General features: G+C 37.6%; 2 protein-coding genes across 5 annotated transcripts in view; one reads left to right on the forward strand and one right to left on the reverse strand.

Annotated features, from left to right (window-relative positions):
• Nucleotides 1-20945, reverse strand: part of IMMP2L (inner mitochondrial membrane peptidase subunit 2) — a 498017-nt gene that overhangs the window by 223746 nt on the left and 253326 nt on the right. The gene's annotated exons all lie outside the window — the stretch shown is intronic.
• Nucleotides 14193-20945, forward strand: part of LRRN3 (leucine rich repeat neuronal 3) — a 36774-nt gene continuing 30021 nt past the window's right edge. Inside the window, exon 1 of the mRNA XM_063323173.1 lies at nucleotides 14193-14737. The gene's annotated coding sequence lies outside the window, so the exon portion shown is untranslated. The remainder of the gene's footprint in view (nucleotides 14738-20945) is intronic.

Here is a 20945-nt window from a genome sequence, read left to right on the forward strand (position 1 = left end):
TAATCAGCCAATTTTTAAAATTAAAAGATTCAGAGTCAAGATAAACAATCATCCATCATGCAAAACAATATAATTTTCTTTCTTTTGCCCATTAAGCCAATGGCTCTTTTCATAATCTGATAAGTGAACAACAACATGAAACATCTGGAAAATCTGAGAGTTGATATGCCAAGGAAGAAGTAGTTCATATCACATAGGAGATTAATGGAAAAGCACCCTATACGATGTAGAGAGCCATGACTGAAACTCAGAGCCGTACTGCTGTATCAGTATAGTCCGCCTTTCAAGCCAAACAGAATTAGGCGAATTAAGTGTTTTCAAAAACCTCTTTTGGATGTAAGACTGTACTTTCACATGGTGTTGTATTGGTGTTGTATGTATTTACCACTGCTTGGAACTAACTTAGAGACCTGCCTTTTGGGGAATGAAGACATGCTTTAATATGCATACACCTACAATTTACTTATATTCATTTATATATACATATGTATTAGAAATACAAAACTTGTTGACATACTTGTATATAAAAGTGTGAGGATGACTAACGAAGTATAGTATCTGACTCAAGTTCCCAAGTTACTGGAAAGAAGATCTTGTGATAACAAGGTACACTGTGGAAGCAGGAAACAGTAAATAGCAGAATATTTTAGCCAAAAGGAACTAAATTCTTCAGGTGGAATAAATGCAGATGGCAAAAGAATTTGAAATTAGAGTCAGGCCAAAGGTTCATCTACTGTCTTTTGTCCAACACACGCTAAAAGCAGAAGGAAGATGGGATCACTCCATCTACAGAGACACTTGTGTTATCTAAAGCCAAATTCACTAAAAATGCATACGGGCACACACACATGCATGCACACACACAAAAAGCAGGACAGAGGGGGATGCAAAAAAAGCATTATGGCAAATTCCGTCCGGGAACATATACAATGAATTTAGTGTTACTGAGCTGCATATCTCAAAAATAATTTCTTTCCATTCTTCCTCTTTCTGGAATAGCTTTGTACTAATATTTCTAAAACCAAGATGTGACATTCTGATTACACTGAAATCAGTAATTCACAAAACCCTCATCAGCAAAACCAACCCTTTACCTGGGTTTTCACTTATATGTGTTGCTCACTATTACTTATTTTAGTTTATGGGTAATTTTCTTCCCAAGTGTATAAAAGCAGAGTTTACAATACGCCTTGGAAAAGTGACCACGGCACATGCAGTAATCGCTACCACGAAAGCCACCATTTCACATTTTCCATGCCTTCAAGAAAACCAGCAGTAAATTTCTCTTTATAAAACTTTAATTCTGAACCCTATAATGTAAAACATTTTATTACAACATCTATCTCACTCCCTACAAGTATGTTTGGGAATGACTTGTCAAGAAAAGTGAGAATGATTCTATGATTCCTTGAGATGTTATCAATAAATTACTGCAAATTAGCTACCAAATAAGCCCCATGTTGCTGTTGCTAAATGTTTCATTTCCACAAGCTCTTTAGAGAGCCAGTGCATTATCCCATTGAACTACTGAAGTACGGAATTATGTGGTATTAAAGGTGAGGTATGTGCTTATAGAGCCTATTGAACGCTTTCAAAAATAAAGACCTATAGCCTTGCATTGTTTGAAAGCAGTTTCTCCCTTTCTTGAAACCCTTTAAAAAGCCTATGAAGATTTTAATATTCACAGGATTTACACACAGGTGAAATAATGGAAGTATGGTTCTCAGAACAAAAAGATTTGCCATGTATTATAGAGCGCTCTAATACTGGAGCTGTTCTGAAAGGGTTGATTAATCATACTGTTTAAAGGTTGTGACACATTTATGCTCAAACTAATACAGGCAAAGCTAGTAATTCACAGTTACAAACCTGTGCAAGAGACAGCTCATGTGTTGGGACACCTGGTTTTAATTTCTGGACCTTTTTGGACCCTGCCTATTTTTGCATTGAAGCCAGTTAATTAGCACATCTTAACTCTTTAGTGATTTGTGTGTTAAGAAAAAAAAAGAGGCTTAATTTGTTGTTATTTGGATATGCACTGAAAAGCCTTTGTTGTTTAGGTTGACTCAGAAGAACCATAAAAACTGTAAAGAATAAGGATAATAATTCATATTGTACTTCTCCTTAGCCAAGATCATAAAATTTTAGACTCACTTTAAAAAAAAAAAAGCAATCTGCAGAGCATTTATTTAAAACACACAAATAGGTGTTGACCATAAATATACTGCAGATGTCAGCCTAATTTATAAATAAATATTTAAATGGGTTTTAGTAAATTCTGAACATAGATCTTCAAGCTTTATAGAGCTAAAATTAATTTGACGCAGAGCAGTATGAAAATTTGCATAGAGAGACACTGGATATTTGGTGCTATCAACACCCTAGAACCCCTGGCGTACAGCTGTGCTGATCATGGGCAAGGAAAAGGTCATACTGGCATATGCCAAGTAAAAGCTTCTCTCACCAGTTCATCCAAGCCAGAATGCTGACCTTTCAATTTATTTGCCTTACAAGCTTTTAAAGCATTTACCCATGAAATATAGGCCTTGCTGCATCTCTTTCTGCCCCTCCCTTCCCCAAAAAGAAGAAAAATGGACTGCACCCATGATTTCACTTGCCCACATTTTAAACTGGGGAATGGGCTTGCAGCAGCTGACTCCAGGAGCATTGCAGTGGCGGGGGCAGGTGTTGATCAGGCAGTACTTATCCCATCCATAAGTGTGTCCCCTGCCTGCCTCATGCACCCTCTGCATGGAAAGAAGGGGAATCTATATAAGCAGAGTCTATGAACCAGGTCTTGGGCTGACAGCTGTGTCCTGCGTCAGATTGGCCATGTGTTGAGCCTTACTAAAGCAGACCACTTCAGAGGGGTCTTTAAACCAAGAATACAGGAGTCTTTCTGCAACAGCCAAAAGAAGAAATAGATCCCACACAAGCCAGCCCTCCCTCTGACATCCCTGAAAGTGATTGATGCATAAGATACCTTGAAGAGGAAGCAGACGACTAAAGTCTCCGTCCCTCTGGCGAGAAGCTAGCAAGGGCAAAGACCTGAGCGGTCAGCAGGAAAGACTTCAGGGAAAAGAAAGGGGAATTGCCTTTTTTTTTTTTTTTTTTTTTTTTTCAAAATTAGGAGTGAGGTGGGAGAAAGCAATTGCATGTTCTTTGCACAGTCACAAAGAGGAGGAAAGACTGGGCACAGGGAAGATGAATCATTGGAAAGTGAGATTCAAAGCCTAAGGTAATTTGTAGTTAGCACAGTTAGGAATATTCAATTAAAGGCTTTGAAATGCAGCATAGGCAGCAATAAAGATTTTGTCTTCTCTCCAAAAGTAGCTGCACTCACACCCAGGACCGGGACAGTCTCAGGAGGAGTTAGTGGAATTAATAGAATCACTAGAATCTCCTCTCCTGGTCAAAAGTTAGTGCTCCTGCCTGACATACCAAATTATTCCCCATTTAGGTTACTCTTGAGGCACATTTGTAAATGGCAATATTGAGCCTCCTTTATGTTCAGTTCAATATTCTCCATTTGACATAACAGTGGCCATGATAAAAATATGTGTCCTGAGAGTACAGTTAGGAAAATATGAGAATGAATCAGCAGTTTGATTTCTCCCTCTTCAACCCATGCATTTTAACTTGTTGGGTTTCCAGTTTGAATGTTATTACTATTTAATTAAGGCCATAACTATCTGTGTTTCGGTTCCTGAAAGCCTATTTGGCATAACATTCGAATTAGCAGTAATGAGAAAAATATGCTCTTCCATCATCAAGTTTGTTACCTTGATGAATATCTCTCTATAGGAAAATATGAAATGAGTTAATGTACCTGCCTATTAAAGCCAGTTCAGGAGACGGCTGAACATACAGGTGGCCTATTAGCTAAAGAAAAATTCAATCTAAGGCCCAAGGAAGAAATACAGATGTATCTAAAAAGTGGATTTACTACAGCTCTTTCTCACAGCTACTCATAGAAAAAGTAGATGTCAGCAAAATTAAGTGTGTTAAAAGATCACACTAAGAAAAGTTAGGCAATTTGGGGGCATTTGGATTTTGCATGTAAGATGATAGGGAGGCTTATATGCATTTTTTATGCTTATAAGGCTTTTTGTGACTTCCTTGTAGCTGAACTTAGATTATTTGTCACAGTCGCCAAGAAAACCCCAGCGGAAGATACTGAAAACATTACCTGAAGAACGGAGTGAGGTTTCTATTTAATGCTCAAAGTCACAGATGGGAACAAAACTTTGGGTACAATCTAAGGCCTTTGGATGACAATTTGTTTTAGAAAATATGATCAAGGGTATGACTGTTTCCAGAAGTATCTAAAGAAGTGGGAATCAACTTTGCTCTTGATTTTGTTTTTCTACCCAAAGTATTTCCACTGGAAATTTGTCCCAGGATGTGGCGACTCAAACAAGAAGAAAAAAAATATTTTTCTTCTAATTTTGAGATTTTAATTTAATCACATTTTGTTATTCTGCTAGCTGTACCTCATTGTGTACCAGCAGGATGTATTTATCAGCAGGAATCTTATTTTGACTTATCTGACTCTCCTGCACTATACAAGGCAAGGTTTTATAAACCCCTCTGTAATGTGGGCTCCGCTTGTCATTAATTGCATATGTTTCAGTTTGAGTTCACATTTTTCCTCAAGCACAAAACCACAAGTGAATGAATTGTTCCAAAGGAAGTGTCCAAAGTGCTACTAATTCCTTACTGCTACTGGAATAACCTTCCTCGTGCATCCTAGGACCATATATGCTTTTTTTCACAACTGTGCCATGTGGTCACCTTATACTTCTTGATCGACCAGTAATACAGAGATATGTTCTCCTCCTCAGTTATTTCTAAGTAATAACCCACAACTTACAGCAGAATTGCATGTTATTGGCTCCAAATGACCTTTCTTCGTAGACTACTTGAGTGTAATCCCATTTCTATTATTAAAATTCAAACAGTTTTTCTGAATGATATTCCTATTTTCCTCTGAGCTGCTTATCATGGGAAAACCTCTCTCCTTCTCCTATTCTCCCTGTCCTTTGCTTCCTCCTCACAGTGATGTCATCGTAAAATTTACTTGGCAATAAACTGTTATTTATGTTATCTACTTCATTTTATATTCTATTTTTACCCAAATATTTAAATTAGGTTATTAAAAATTGTTGGTTCCTCTTCTCTGGTAACTGTAATTACAAATTCAATTATTAACTCTTAATTGTCTCTCAGTATCAAATGGTCCTGGTCCTCACCAGGTAAATTGACACTCTTGTATCAAAACAGATGTTAGCTTTTTCTGAGAGTACATATCCCAGTTATTTTATAACAAAATATTGATTTCATCTTTTTTGTGACAATACTGGTGGGAGTCAGAGGCTGAAGGGACTCTTTTGGAACCATACCAGTTACACCATAAAGGAAATTGTCAGTATTACCAAACACTGAAGATCTTATTTCTTGGTGCAAGCATAACTTTAAGGATAATGAATAGCAATGCTTTTAGTGTACCTTGAGACATGTTGTGAATCCTTGCAATAAGACAGTAGAAAGCAAACAGAACTAGTGCAGGATTGAAACAACACAAATACTCTGGAATATTAAAAATTGATATTTCTTAGCTGAGACAAATGAGTTCTGATATCTCTATGTAATCTAAATACATTTATTTTATTTCAACCAAAGGTATTCAACTAAGTCAAGCCAAGGACATGTCAGCTTTACCACAGCTGCCTTTCTCCCTCTCATTTAACAGTCAAGGAGTTAAAGAAGATGATCTACATGGGATTGGCTGCTTATTAATTGTGCACACAAACACACACATAAAACCCTTCGAAGCATATTAGCTTTAAAAGTAATCTCTTATCACCCAAAATGGCACATGAACTATGCAACATATATTAAGAATAATTATTCATGAGACAGATATCAATTGCTGATGACTTAAAGCTCATAATTTCAAAATAAATTGGCATTCAAACACACGTAAAATACAGAATGTGCTTCTATTTTCAAAGTACTGGTTTTGTTGTCACATGACCCGACAGAGTCATGGGGTTTGTAGGCCTTAAAAATGGGAATTTCAATCTTCGTCTTTGTTTTTATATGCTGTTTGACAGAAAAACTAACTGATAAACTAATTCATATATTGTACTTGCTGAATAAGAAGACTTACTGACCACATACTTAATTTCCCTACAGCTCTCTGTCAATCTGGCTGGGTGGCTGGGCCCAAAGAGTGGTGGTGAACAGAGTTAAACCCCGCTGGCGGCTGGCCACAAGTGGTATTCCCCAGGGCTCACCACTGGGGCCAGTTCTGTTTAATATCTTTACCAATGATGTGGACAAGGGGATTGAGTGCACCCTCAGTAAGTTTGCAGATGACACCATGTTGGGTGGGAGTGTTGATCTGCTTGAGGGTAGGAAGGCTCTGCAGAGGGATCTGGACAGGATGGATTGATGGGCTGAGGTCAAAGGCATGAGGTTCAACAAGGCCAAGTGCTGGGTCCTGCACTTGGGTTACAACAACCCCATGCAGTGCCACAGCCTTGGGGAAGAGCAGCTGCAAAGCTGCCTGGAGGAAAAGGACCTGGGGGTGTTGGTCGACAGCTGGTTGAATAGGAGCTGTCAGCGTGCCCAGGTGGCCAAGAAAGCCAACAGCATCCTGGGCTGTATCAGGAATAATGTGGCCAGCAGGACTAGGGCAGTGATCATCTCCCTGTGCTTGGCACCGGTGAGGCCCCACCTCGAGTGCTGCGTCCAGTTTGGGGCCCCTCACTACAAGAATGACATCGAGGTGCTGGAGTGGGTCCAGAGAAGGGCAATGATGCTGGTGAGGGGTCTGGAGCACAAGTCTTATGAGGAGCGTCTGAGGGAGCTGGCGTTATTTAGCCTGGAGAAAAGGAGGCTGAGGGGAGACCTTATCGCTCTCTACAACTACCTGAAAGGACGCTGTAGCAAGGTCGGGGTGGGTCTCCTCTCCAAAATAACAAGTGATAGTACAAGAGGAAATGACCTCAAGTTGCGCCAGGGAACATTTAGCTTGGATATTAGGAAAAATTTCTTCACTGAAAGGGTTATGAAGCATTGCAACAGGCTGCCCAGGGAAGGTGGTTGAGCCACCATCCCTGGAGGCATTTAAAAGATGTGTAGATGTGGTTCTTAGGGACATGGTTTAGTGATGGACTTGGCAGTGTGAGGTTAATGGTAGGACTCCATGATCTTAAAGGTTTTTTCCAACCTAAACAATTGTATGATTCTATGATTTCTACATCTCTCTGACACTTCCAGCTTATTTGTGAACAATTCTGATCTTTAAGGAATCAATTTCAAGTTATTTAAACACTTATACTTTAAAAACATATCCAGTCAAACTATATTTATCTGGCTGTACTAAGGCAACCTTTTGTTTCTAAGCTTATTAGTTGACCATACACAATTGCTAAGGGTGGGGGTTAGTTCAGTTGTTAATATAAGTGTTTGTTCAGCACAGAATACATGTGCTATTAATGTGGGGAAAATGTGCTGGCCCCAATATGATGTCAGTACGTTTGGGTATGTATTTGCAGTCATGTCGTAAACTTAAGCAAGGAATTTTGCCAAAACAGACTCACTTTCCAAGCAAAGGTTTGGTCAACTCATAGCCTTGTTTTAGCCATTATCATTGGATAGGCACTTCTTTCTACTTCAGTCTAATACTACACTTCATTTCAGTGAACAAAAACCAGAACTCATATTTGATACTAGCTAAATGCCACACCAGATTTCTCAAGTGTCTTTACAGTAGAGGTATGCAAAGTGCAGAACAAAATAACATCTGCTTTCCCTGTTTTACTTATTAATATTGTCATTTTTGTTTTAGTAGGAACAAAACAAAATGTATATATATATATATACATCCCTAAAATAAAAAGAGATGTGCACACTTTCATAAGCATGTAATACAATACTCTTTGACTGTATTCCTTAAAGATGCGGTGGTTTTAAACTTCTTTTGTTTCCTTTGCCTCTTTCTCAGTGCTATAATGCAATCCTCAGTGTTTGAGCACCAGACTTCAAATGAGAGATCTATTCAAAACATGCACAGACAAAATAAGTGGTTTCCTTAGTAATGGGAACTATGTGAAAGCCTCTGAAACAGCTCCTCCTCCAGTAAGTCATTATGTACATGATCCTTTCTACCCCCAACTTATTAATGTAAAGATAACTTCACATCTAAAGAAAAATACCTAATATGCACCCACAGTTTTTGGCAGTCAAATTACAGAGGAGAGGGGGAAAAGTCACTGCATTCCTAATCAAATACACTAGTTTTTAATCAGGATGTTGCATGTTCCACTGACCTTTTAATTAATTTTCTAGATCTGCAAGTTGAAAAAAATGAAATTGTGTAACTAAACTACTAAGAACTTCACTTTGTTACCCATTACACTCCAATAGTTTAGTATATTCGATTTAAACTATCCTTAGGTAATCATATTCTGAACAGAGGCTGCACAAATCCGTGCTGTTCCTTGTCACCACTAAGATAGCTTCATAACAATTACCCATGACCACAGTTTGAGAATGGTATCGATGGCATGGCAAAAATTACTATGACACTTCTCTTAATCTCAGAGTAAAAGTAACTAAAAGCAAAATGACCTTCCAGTTCTAATATTTAGCTTAGTGGCTCTGCTTGTACTCTGTTTTCTAAATTGGCAATATAGCTTGTGCAAATAGTCACGAAAAGCAAATAATCTAGAATTGCTAGTGTTGTCCATCCTTTTTAATATTAAACGACAATAAAATGTTACAAAATAGTTTTTGTTTAGTTTAATCAAAAAAAGTAAGAAATTCAAGTCTGAAGTTCTGCCCTTGAGAAACCCACTGTGGCTTGCCATATATACTTAAAAAAATAAATGTGACATCATCTGGGAAAGTGGCTAAATTAGTTGGGGAAGGAGGTTCCTGTTCACTGATCATGTATTATTTGCCACACCACACAGTGTTAACAGAAAAAATGTTAAATCTGTTTCAGATAATAGTTCAGGTAATTCTCCATAGAAAGGAAAACAGATATAAGCAAAGAAACGGAGAAAGTCCTCTCTGTAAGGACAGAAAGTTCAAGACTTACTACTGCCCGTAAGAATTATAACACGTCACAAACAGGATGAAAATTCTAGGCCCTATACTCAAACTATTACTGCCACCATTTTCTTCATCAACCTCAGATACAGATTAACTCAAAGAGTCATGACACAAAAAGGTACATCCCATGTGCATACCGGGTCCCACGAGCAACAAGCAGATCCTTAGAAAATCAGCAAGGGTACCTCAGTCTTAAAGTTCTACCAGAAGATCCCAATAAATTACATCCAATTACTATGGGGTACAACAAGTCAGATGTCACCACAACACAGACATAAACATACTGAGATGAAATCAGTTTTAAATTGAAATATGTACACCGAGCTTGAAAACCTCTTTAAAGATCGCATATTTCCTCTACCTAATCCAGCTGCACATAAGGATTCTCTAGCCACTTTTCACTACCGTGTCTTCATTAAGTTTCCCACGCGGCATCGCGAGGTTGTGGTTGCTATGTGTGACTCGCTTCCAGCCTTCAGCAGATGCTGGTATGCCAGAGATTCTTCCCTATTAAAATAGAGTCAGGGATGAAAATTGGAAGAACTTGGGTATCACTCCGAGTTAGACCCAATAGGTATAAACCATGTCAAGATTTTTCAGACTTCAGGCCATTCCAGAAGGCTGACTATAGTTCTGGGACCTATAATGATGAAAGAGACTATAGCTCTTACCTGGGATCTTGTCCTTTCTGTTTCAGAGAACATAGCTGCTACATGAACAGGCAAATTTGCTGAAATAAGCAAAATCCCCTTGATCAACAAGATAAGCATCAGCTCATCACCACTGCTTTCATTCATCCCCATCACACATGACTGAATTTGCCTGTAATATACAACTCCTTTTACTACGCAGTTCCAGATTTCGCTAAGTCACATAGCACCTACTACCTACATAGCTTTTAATGAAGTAACTGATGCTTTGTGTAGACGTGAACTTTTCCTTATGTGAAATTCTTTACAGGTTCATGACCTAGATTTGTTTCCATCTGCTCTATCTCTATCCTATCAACACTAACTCTGAGATTTGATAAAAAGAAAGTTGGTAGCAGGTTAAGTAATCTCAGCATAACACTTTCCATTATGATGTACAACTGCATTTAGAAACTTGAACTCATTGTTGGCAACGAGCCTTTCATCTTCAAAAAAGACAAAGAACTAGAGCTAGAAATGTTGCTTTTGCTTATCATTGAAAAAACTATTCCATTTCAGAGAGATACACGTTGATAAAAGTTACTCTTTTTTGTTTGTATGGAAGCATAGTCCTTAGGAAAATGTCAATAGTTACTTGCCATAATATCTAAAAATGCACATGACAGCGTAAGGTTGACGACATTGCACTGAAAATGCTGGAAGAATGGGGTTACACGAAGTGGTGGCACTTTTTTCTCTCTTCCAGCCAGATCATTCAATGACAACTGCCTATAATTAATAAGTCAATTAATAACTGATGAAGCCACAAGACAGATTTCCTTGAATCTGAGCAATTCTGGACCTTCATTCAGAAAGGAATACCTCCCCACACCTCACATGGAAGATACACTAAGGCTACGCTTTGCAGAACTGGTGAGAATTAATCTGTCAAACACCAGCTCCTTTCTTTTTTTACACTAAGGGCTACAAGAAGAAAGTGCAAAGAGCCACCACTCAGCCCTCTTCCTTATAGTTATGGTGCCTCAGAAACCAAGATAGGGGCACGTAAGCAATAAAGCTATTCAAAAAGTGCCTGCTCTTTTGCACTTCGACATAATCTGTATGGATATGCACTTAGAAAGAATTTTTTAATTGCCAATTTCTGATATAAAGTCTGTCATCTTAGAATTTAAATCAAATACTTATGGGTTATTTAATTTAACTGCATGGTATTTATTTCAGGTTTTAACTATACTTGCTGTATTCTAAACACAGCTGTGTTATCAGAGCCTAAAAATACTAGAAATGGTCACCGTTAACGCCCAGAACCACAACAAACCTATAGGATATTAAAGCCCAAGGATGCTCCACCTTTCTATGTAATGAAAAAAAGGAAGGAGTTTTGAAATCCTCTTCCGATTTTGAGAAAAATGCAGGCACAGAACCACTGTATTTTAATAACTGAATTTTTTTAAGCATCATATTAATTGTCCATTACAAACAAATAATTACCTGGTTTATTTTCATGTGCACTCAGTAATCAGATAAAATGCATGCTAAATAAATACCTGGAGTTAGCCTACATTACTTTCATCATCTCTCTATCAGTCTGAGATATGTTTTTTCTACCCTGTAACCTAATAAGCTATATATATAATTCTGGGGAAATAGATTACATTGCTATTTTAAAACCACCAAGCATCATAGTGAAATCAGCAGGAAAATAATTTAATGAACCTTAATCATCATAATTGTATTGGTTATAAAAGATATTTTTCTTCTGCAGATAGTTTGAAAAAAAAATTATTCTTTAGCATTAGCTAAATTAAAAAAATTCAATTATTTCACTTTTTATGAAACAGAACTTTATTATGATATAATAACATTTTAACTAATATGTAAATGTATGCCTATCAAGGAGGTACTTTAATTGCATATATAGTCTATCATGAGAACTCACTTTCTTTATGCAAGTATACTTTAGCTGATTTAATTATTTAGCCCTCTAATTACACAGTCCATACCAATCAACCAAAATGAAGCACTTCTATAATCTTAATTTCACATGTCAAATCATTGAATATGTTTTTGCATGATTCTCATGTTAACTAGAAAGACAGATTTTGAATGAACCACAGTGAGTACGTGAGCTTAGGGGCAAAACCCAAGATAGCTTTCATGTTGGGCAATGGTAGACCCTGTGTATTTGCTTTCCCCAGATCTCCTGTTTCCCCATTGGTTGAGATAAGAGAAATACCAGTATTAAGTTGACTTTAACAGAACATTTTCCTATTTTTAATTTTGCCCAAACTTTTTGAAATTTTATTCTCTCCTACTCCACCCACCATCCCACCCCTGTAGCACAAGTTTACATATTTTGTTTGGGATAGGTGTGACTAACCACATGGCTGAGATAGGAAGGATTTCCATTTTTCCTGTGGGGGCGAGCATGGCAAAAAGCCTTACTTTTCTGACTTCAGGTTGTGCTTCCTTAACACACCCTGAGCACTGTCCCATCAGACACGGGCCATTATGTTGTGCAGCAGGGAAGGCTCATAGGTTCACTCCGGGAAGTTCAGAATGGCTTGTATTTGCAGCTTATGATGGTGAACATTAAGTACTACTAGAGGCTCCAAGAGCCACCTCGTGGGAGCAAAGGAGAGACAAGTTTCATCAATGAGCCTTGAGGTTACAGCAAGGTGACAGGACATCTTTCTGGCCTGAGGTATTCCCTGTCCCAACCCCAGGCAAGAAGACCTGAAAGGCAACCAAAGATGGGTTGGCCCCGACTGGTTTTAATGTCTCTTTAATTCACACTAGAAAAAAATGTAATGACCATACTACGAGAATGGGAGAAAATGGAAGGGCCACATGGCCTTCCTCCCACCCTAGAGCAGCTCATGTATTTTCAGCCTGTCAATGAACTGCCATTATCTCATACATAAGACGATCCTACTCAGTTGTATGAAAACTGAACAGCAGACATCTTGAAAAAATTTAAAAGTTGCTCCCTCTACTTAGTTTAAATGCAGTATTCTAAAATTTGAGGCAGAAGGAAAAAAACCTGCTTTATTACAGCCACAATAATGTAAGTACCAGTGGGTCAAACAGGTCTGGTTTTGCAAAATTTGTCCTAACTAATTACAACAAACTGAAATTTATTCAAGAAGTTGGCATTACTTTAATTCACTTTTCATACTAAGTGATTTTATGAAGTGTAAAATAATTTTCTTACAGAATAAAAACAAAAATAATGCAGTCCACGATCTCAGACTCAAAGTGAATCAAAATGATATATAGTATTCATAAAATAGTAACCATTTTATAATAGAATTCTGGTGCCATTGCTGTTGCAAAAAGTACATTCATTTACACTGTTTGCTAATCTTCAGAATTTTTTCATACTATTATCAGACAGGACTGTGAGCTTTTCTTCAAAGCACAAGTGTGAAATGAGAACCACATCTCGCTTCAATCCACTAGAGGGTGGCCTGCCTCAATCAGGGCTGTAGTGCTGAATTCATGCAAGATATCCAACATTTTCTTGGTTTTGACCTGTTGATAACTAACTCTTTGTATTTCACTATTGTTCATCTTCTGTTGCAAAGTAATTTCCTTTATATAAAACAGTATTTATGATAAAAACGCTTTTTCTAACAACAACTATCTCATATATTGTTTTGTACACGGAGAAGGGATAATATATTTCAGCATATACTTCCCTTAAATTGAAAAAAACCCTGTGAATTATTTTACACTTTTTAAAACCTTCATAGTTTGTATGCTCTTTGTTCACAGACAGAGAATAAATAGAGAAAAAAAAATTCTTCACCAAAGCGTATAGTACAAAGGGAGAAGAGAGAAAGAAAGGAAGAAGGAAGGAAGGGAAAGAAAAATCTGTGCAGCTCATTGTTTATATAATTAGATGGCCATAAAAGAGAGACTCAGGTAGACAGAGACTGAAAGAAACCGACTTTATGTAACCAACCCCTTCCTCAGTTTATTGTAAATTTTTATTTCTCAGAAAGATGTTTTACTGCTCCTACTTTCTACTGATAAACCTATGTAATAAAATTTAATATTTTATAAAATTTGGAAAAGGAGGAGTATGAAAAATCCTTTATTTTCTTAAACCAAAAAAAAAGCACCAAAACTGGGGGATAGGGAGCATTTTTCCTGAATGATTTCAACATGCAGTATCCCCTGAACTACAGCAGCCTTTGCAGAACTTCAGTGATCTCTAATCAGTTGTTCTGAACACAGATAACATCCTTATACAGCTTTAGAACAAAAAAAAAAAAAAAAAAAAAAAGGGATTTTAAACCTCCCGAGCTGTTCTGTACAAACACAAAACATGCCCTGTAACTCCCACAAATCGGAAGAGATCTCTGGAAGCGTGCAAAGGCTTGTTTCGTGTATCCGTACCCGAAGCAGCAGTGTCACGTAACAGACAGCTTCCCACGGCCAACCAGGCTGGCGCAGCCGCGCGTACTACGCGGCATCTGGGCACGCCGAAGCATTGGCTCCTCTCTGGGGAGTGGAAGGGGCTCAGTTATTAATGACCGCTGAGCAGGCAGCACCATGTCAGTGTGACAACCGAGCGGGTGAACGATGCACCACTAACCACCATGGAAACAAGGAGAAATAAGAAGAGCTAGCGAGCATCTCTCTCCCCCCTCTCCGCCCCTCTCTCCACTGGATTGCGAGCCTCCGCCAGCCAGGCAGCAACAGCGCTCTGGCAAATGTAAGGGATCTCAGCTGGCAGCACAGAGAGTCTCTCATGCTGTAGGATATCAATAGATACATCTTTGTATTATATACCGCTAGGCACCCGCACGCACACCGCCTCACACACACACATACGTGTATGCACATCTCTTCAGACTCTGGCTTTAATACAAGCATGTGGCTACCTGAACTAAGGAATCAAAATTACCGAGATGCAAGAACTCCTCCAGCTCTGAAACTACTCTTATTATAGGGTAAGTTCCTCTTTATTTTCAATTTTATCCTGACTTTTATCTTAACGTGTAAACTCTTTCCCCTTTCCTTTTTTTGGAAAGTTATTTTGTTAGTGTATTTCCACATTTTACTTTCTGAACAGAATTGCAAATGCAATTTGCTTTTTGTGCCAGAGATAATCTAAATGTGCTTGCAAGAGTATCAGATTTGTGCATTTGTTAGCTTTAAAGAACATCAAAGGATAAAAAATTATAAAGGGCGAACGTTTCCTCTGATGTTTCAGATGCTAAATCAAATTACACAGTTGCTCTGTGTTTTGAAACCAATAAAACAAGATACAGGACAGCCTCCTTTCTTCTCTCCAGTGCTAGGATTAAGGGAAATGCTGTTTATGTCGGGACCTAAAAACCACTGAGCAGCAAGGCTGAATGAGCATATCACAAACAGTTATTGAATTTCTGCCAGGCTACATCTTAAGGATTGTGGCAAATGACTTCGCTTAAAAACATCCCCTTTCCAGTCAGAAGGGACAGTGTGAATGTCTGATTACTGATGCAGCTGGAACGGACGCGTTAGGTAAAAAGGATCGCATTAAGCAGAAGAGTTCTAATCTTCTTTGGTAATTAACAGGATCGCAGCAGGGTGCCTCTAAAGTATATTTTCATGTAAGGAGACTGTTCGAATCCATCACTATAAAAGCTTTGCCTGTTTTACTATAGAAAGGCTCAGAACTGCTTGTCTTTGCTTTCCAGGTCTTTGTTTTCACATGTCTAGTTGGAGTTTTTGCCCAGCACTGCTGTTCAGAAAGAGAAGAACCCAACACAGGGGGATGAAGGGGGCAGTAAATGCAGGGAGCTAGGAAAAAGACAGTGATTTTCTATTTGACCAATTTAATCTACATAAAATTCCATGCTAGCACTACTGTTGCCTACTGTGTTTGTGTTTATGTATGTCTATGTCATTTCTCTCATGCAGCATAAGAGTACCTCAGATGAAAACACGTTCAGTAAAGTCCATCAGCATGGATCTGTGATTCATGCATCAGTGAAAGCCAGAGAGAGATTTTACTTTACACCATGAAAAAGATAGGCTAGCTATACAATGCATGCTTCAAAGTGAAAAAATACAACCTAAATCTTCCTGCATGTTTTTGTTTGCTTTTTAGAATACCATGTCTGTATTAAAAAAAGCTCAGTATTTAGATTATTTCTCCTACCCCTTTTTCTCCCCCCACTCCCTCACTCCTGTACACCTTGGAGAACATTATAAAGAATCTGTTCCTTTGCAGCAATGCAATTATTTGCTTGGAATTTTAGAGTTAGTGCATTTCGGAAAACAAACACTGCGAAACAACCATCAACAGATAGCCAATGGCTGTAAGCCTGCCACCTTTCCATAAATGTCAGGAAACGGGTAGCTTAACAATATGTATGGTAAGAAGTCAATTAATTCAGGTGACCTTTGTAAATGGTGACAATAAAGCAGCTCTGACAATATGCCACAGCATTCGATATTCCCTCTGGAAAATGAATGAGCTTAAGAAGAGGTTTCCTTTTCAGAGTACAAAATGAAAGGTATTGAAGCATTAGCTCCTGCTATTGGCAAGCTTGCTTCCTCTATTTTAGATGGTCAATGAAATCTGTTTAAAGCAAGCTGCCTTATTTTATTATGTGAACCACAATCTCTGGTTCAATTAATTAAATATGCTGTTTCTACCCACGTTGCAAGTGCATTTTAGTTGTTAAAACAAGAATTTCAAGCTACTGGTTTGGATTTTTACAGAACGTGCTATACAATAAGGAGAGAAAACCTGATTCTGATCTCTTCATGCTATATGCAAAGGACTACTCAGATGAAACTTTTTCTATTATATACCACAGTGGACTCGCAGCTTTTCTGAATCTTGACCCTCACCCATTTTAATGTAAAAATTAAGTAAATATGAGTAACTTTACACTCATGCATATTGGGACTTGCCACATATACTCTAATGCGCTACTTTAAAATATTATGCAGATATGCCAAAGAGTTTCAGAAAAATGTGGTCATTCCAATCATATATGTACAGAGAAACATGTTTCATGTCTGAATACACAGCATAGCCATTCCTAACCAGCAAACCAGTCAAAATGTATGGTGACTGTATTTTGGTTAATATTCCCTCAAAGCTCCTGCAATAATGTTGTAGCGTCAGACAATGACTGGCTGATGTTGTTATGGCAACCCCGAAGTACCGCCTTTGAGGGTGGTAGATCTGAGCATGACATCGCAGCATGCCAGTTTGGAGTACCCACAAGTAGGTGAGTATTTCTCTTTTGCACCAGAATTAGACCAGATCAACTAGGCAAGGTTGCTACCTGAATGCAGATCAAAAATACCATGTTTGTTAACTAATCAAGAATGAGCAGCTCATGAAAATACTCATGTTCTGCAAATCACTTGTGATCACTCGTGCCTTGACACAAGAGGACAAAATGAAGTGTTTCCAAGTGAGAGCAAACCCTTTAGCAGTGTTGGGGCCACTTTCTTTGACTCTTACCCCTAATCTTTATTATATCAATAATGATTCTACAAGCAAACTGAAAGCTTTGTTGCTTGGTGACAACCACTCTAACTTTAAATGGCTGGTGTTCATAGCCAAATGTTAGAGCATCTAAAGCAACAGAAGAAGATAAGCAGTAGGAAACAAAGAGTTTTTCAAGACAAGCTCTATCTTATTTCTGAAACAAAAGTCACCACAGAGAAACAGTTAAACCTTTTTTTTAAAAAAATATAGGTATATGTTTTAGTGAGTTGTGGTGCATCAACCTTTTAGTTAATTCATGTCTCCTGCCTTCAGATAGTACCATTAAAAGCTGAAGGAAAAGAAAACTCTGGAGAGAGACATTGTCAGAAACTATCTTAGTAAACCCTCCCACTTTAAATTCCACAAACTCCACTTAATATCAACTAGCAAAAACTGACACATAGCGCTCAAGGAACTGTTTTCTGAAGACCAAAAAATGGACAGCTTCTAAAACACAAATTTTTATCTTTTTTTTTTTAAAAGAATAAGTCTTCAAGCCCTCATACTACTTCAAAAAGGATGTTAATTCTCATTCTAACAATACAACAAGCAATTAAAATCCTTTAATTTACTGAAGGAAAAATGCCAGCAGAATTTGAGAAGGAACAGTAGTGACAGATGTCATTAGAAAGGTCATTAAACATATTAGTATTAAGAGAAAAATCAATACGTCTCATTACAACTGTAATGTAACTGTAAAACCGAATTACTGTGCCTTTTACTTTTTCAACTGACCAGTCCACAAACTGTTAAATGCCGATACTGTGAAACGACGTTGTTCATAATGAACTTTCCTTAATATCCTTGAGGCCAAAAACTGTATTTAAACAAACAGTATGATCTTCAGTTATACACAAAATTTATAAATGATGTCATCAATGTTTCTGCAATAAATTCATATTCTCAGCTGACCTGAACTGATAAAGTTTTATTAGCACAGCGCATGGAGTTATACTCATCTGTGCCAGAGAAATAGCCAATACGGATGTCAATCAGATTATTCCACTTTGGGTTCTTTGTGGAGTAGCTGAGTGTGCCACCCAGTGAGAAAGAGCATTTTAATGGGGGTGAAATACAAACTACTTTCACAATTGTGCTGGATCCAATTACCCTCTCCTGACAGAATTTCCCATTCTTTATACATCAAAAATCATTCCATATAGTAAATCAACCATAATAAAAAGAATAGCAAAGAACTAATAAAAGACAGTCAACATGTGCACGTTTTCTTCTCTTGAATATTTAAAGACATGTTCTAGTCATACAAGCCAAAGGAAATATAATTTGATAAATAGGATTATAATTATCATGCTCATTTACTTCTATTTTATGATTTCTTAGCTTTAAAGTACAAACTGCTTGGAAGAACAAGCTACAGACATGCTCTCACCCCTAGCATATCCAAACCTGCTTACTGGTTTTCTGCAAAGCCAAAACAAATGCAAAGAAATTAAAATGAAGGGAAAGTTTTATTTCATAGCCACAAATTTATGCAGCGTATCCTTGAAATAATTACCCTTCATTTAGAAATATTTATTCTTCACAAAAAATTTAGCTCAATAAAACTCACTCTCTTTCAGCTTGCCTATTCGTTTAGCCACAAACTAACACTCTAATTCAAAGGAAATAAGAAATAAGATCTCTGTATTCCCATTATTTCCATTTAGCTGCTGCATTTCTGGAATTCATTAAAATATGTGCCCCAAATTTAATGGTAGCTTAACTTTATTGACCTCTGAATTACAGCAGAAAAGAATGTTTGCCTCTTTTCTGCTCCCAACTTCCACAATCGCAGTCAAACTGGGAAATGCTTTTTGACAACACTGGCACAAAAGGAATCATTTAGCAATTCCCTTTCCTGCATAAGCATCTGTATTTAGAGGTAAACACTGCAAAGCTGAATAAAATGCTACAGGGAATATTTTTTCAAAATATCTACTGAGTATTACCCCAAGAGTCTTTTACTAGAGGGTTCTTGTCATGCAAATAACAACCACTCTGCCAGGAAATACTTTAAAGTCTCTAAAACATTTGGTATGAGAAAGGTAAAAATCTTAACTTTTGCTGTACCAAAAATTCCCTGGATATCCAGCTACCAGTATGAAAAGAAAAAAAAAATTTAAAAAGGCAAAATATAAAAAAAAGATTGTTTATACAATTCTCTGTCTAGGGATCAGATGGTTTCAGAAATTGTCTGTTGAATAAATTACAGAATACTAATCCAGAATAAACATCAGGTAACAGAACACACGAGGAAGAGTAAAGTTGTGCACTGAGACATTTTTACAATCACTATAGAATATCCACCACCCTGGATGAGAGAAGATGATTCTCCTAATAGTATTTACAAAGGCAATGTGATGGTCAGACATTAATAGGGCTCTTCTAGTGTAGTCTTGAGAGGCTGGAGGAAACTACACCTGAAAATCGGGTTGGTTAGGATTTATCATCATGGTGGTAAAATAAAACGCCATCCTTATTCGAGACAGCATAAGAAATATATCCCTGACTTGGGAGGCATTTAAATAAGTGTAAATGTTTAACTTGTTCCCTGAATAAGGATAAACACAAACGTCTCCCCGTTCTGCTTTACAATAGTGGCACATCTCTGCTGAAAATGGAGATGTATACGTGTCACTATTTATATCATATTTATGTGATTTATTCTGTACCTAAAGTCCTAATAAAATTGTTCATCTTGACAGGAATAATTTTTATGCGGAAACAGAGACTTTTCCCAAAGATTTTAGCAGGTGTCATGGTAGATGTAAATTGAAGGACTGGAGACATCAATTTCTTCACCCCAAGCTCATTCCTGTTGCCAAGTTTTCTCAAGTCCCTGAACTTCCTCTCCCCTCTGGAAAGCAGTTTTCTCTAGAGGTCGAGTCAAGCATCAGCAATTTTTGCAAATGACACTTAACAGTGAGATAATTCACAGTGTTTCTACCAAAGTGCAGGATTACCTGCTGAGTTCCCCCCACCAGCTGCTCCATGTTGCAGGCCACAGAAGCAGCAGAAAGGCAGGAGAGCCCGCTCCAGCGAAGGCTCATATCGGGCCTAAGCCTTCCCAAAAAAACTCTTCCCTGTACAACAGCTCCAAACCTACTGCACAACACAATACTGCTCCTTTTCATGAGTCCCATATGGCAACCAGGCAGTGCTTTAAAAAGTTTTCATCCCTACCCCATGTGAAAGTATGTTTCAGAAACAATACAATTATAAAGTACAATATTTTCTCTTATCAAATTCTAAACAAATAAAAAATGCCTTTCTTTATGAAAAATAAAATTACAGTCAAGTGGCGCTTCATTACCACTGTAGCTTGAGGGACATTATCTGCACAATTCCTATTTAATACCAGTTTATAATAACACAGAGCTACTTAGGTTACCCTCTAAACATAACATTGCAAGTTTATCCCATATATATTCATTTTATTACACCTTTTTGAATATATATTTCTTTTTACACAAGATGCGCCATGTTAACTTTGAAAAAAGACAGCTGAGACTGTACCGCAGCTATTTCATGACACTCACAGAATACAGTAATTTCACTACCTACTTCATTTTAATTTGTTTGGCCAGTTACTTGCTGGTAAGCCCAAATACAAGGCTAAAACTCTACAGCACTTGAGAGAAATGGAATGATTAATGACTATT

Source organism: Chroicocephalus ridibundus, chromosome 1 (assembly GCF_963924245.1).
Source record: "Chroicocephalus ridibundus chromosome 1, bChrRid1.1, whole genome shotgun sequence".
Classification (NCBI taxonomy): domain Eukaryota; kingdom Metazoa; phylum Chordata; class Aves; order Charadriiformes; family Laridae; genus Chroicocephalus; species Chroicocephalus ridibundus.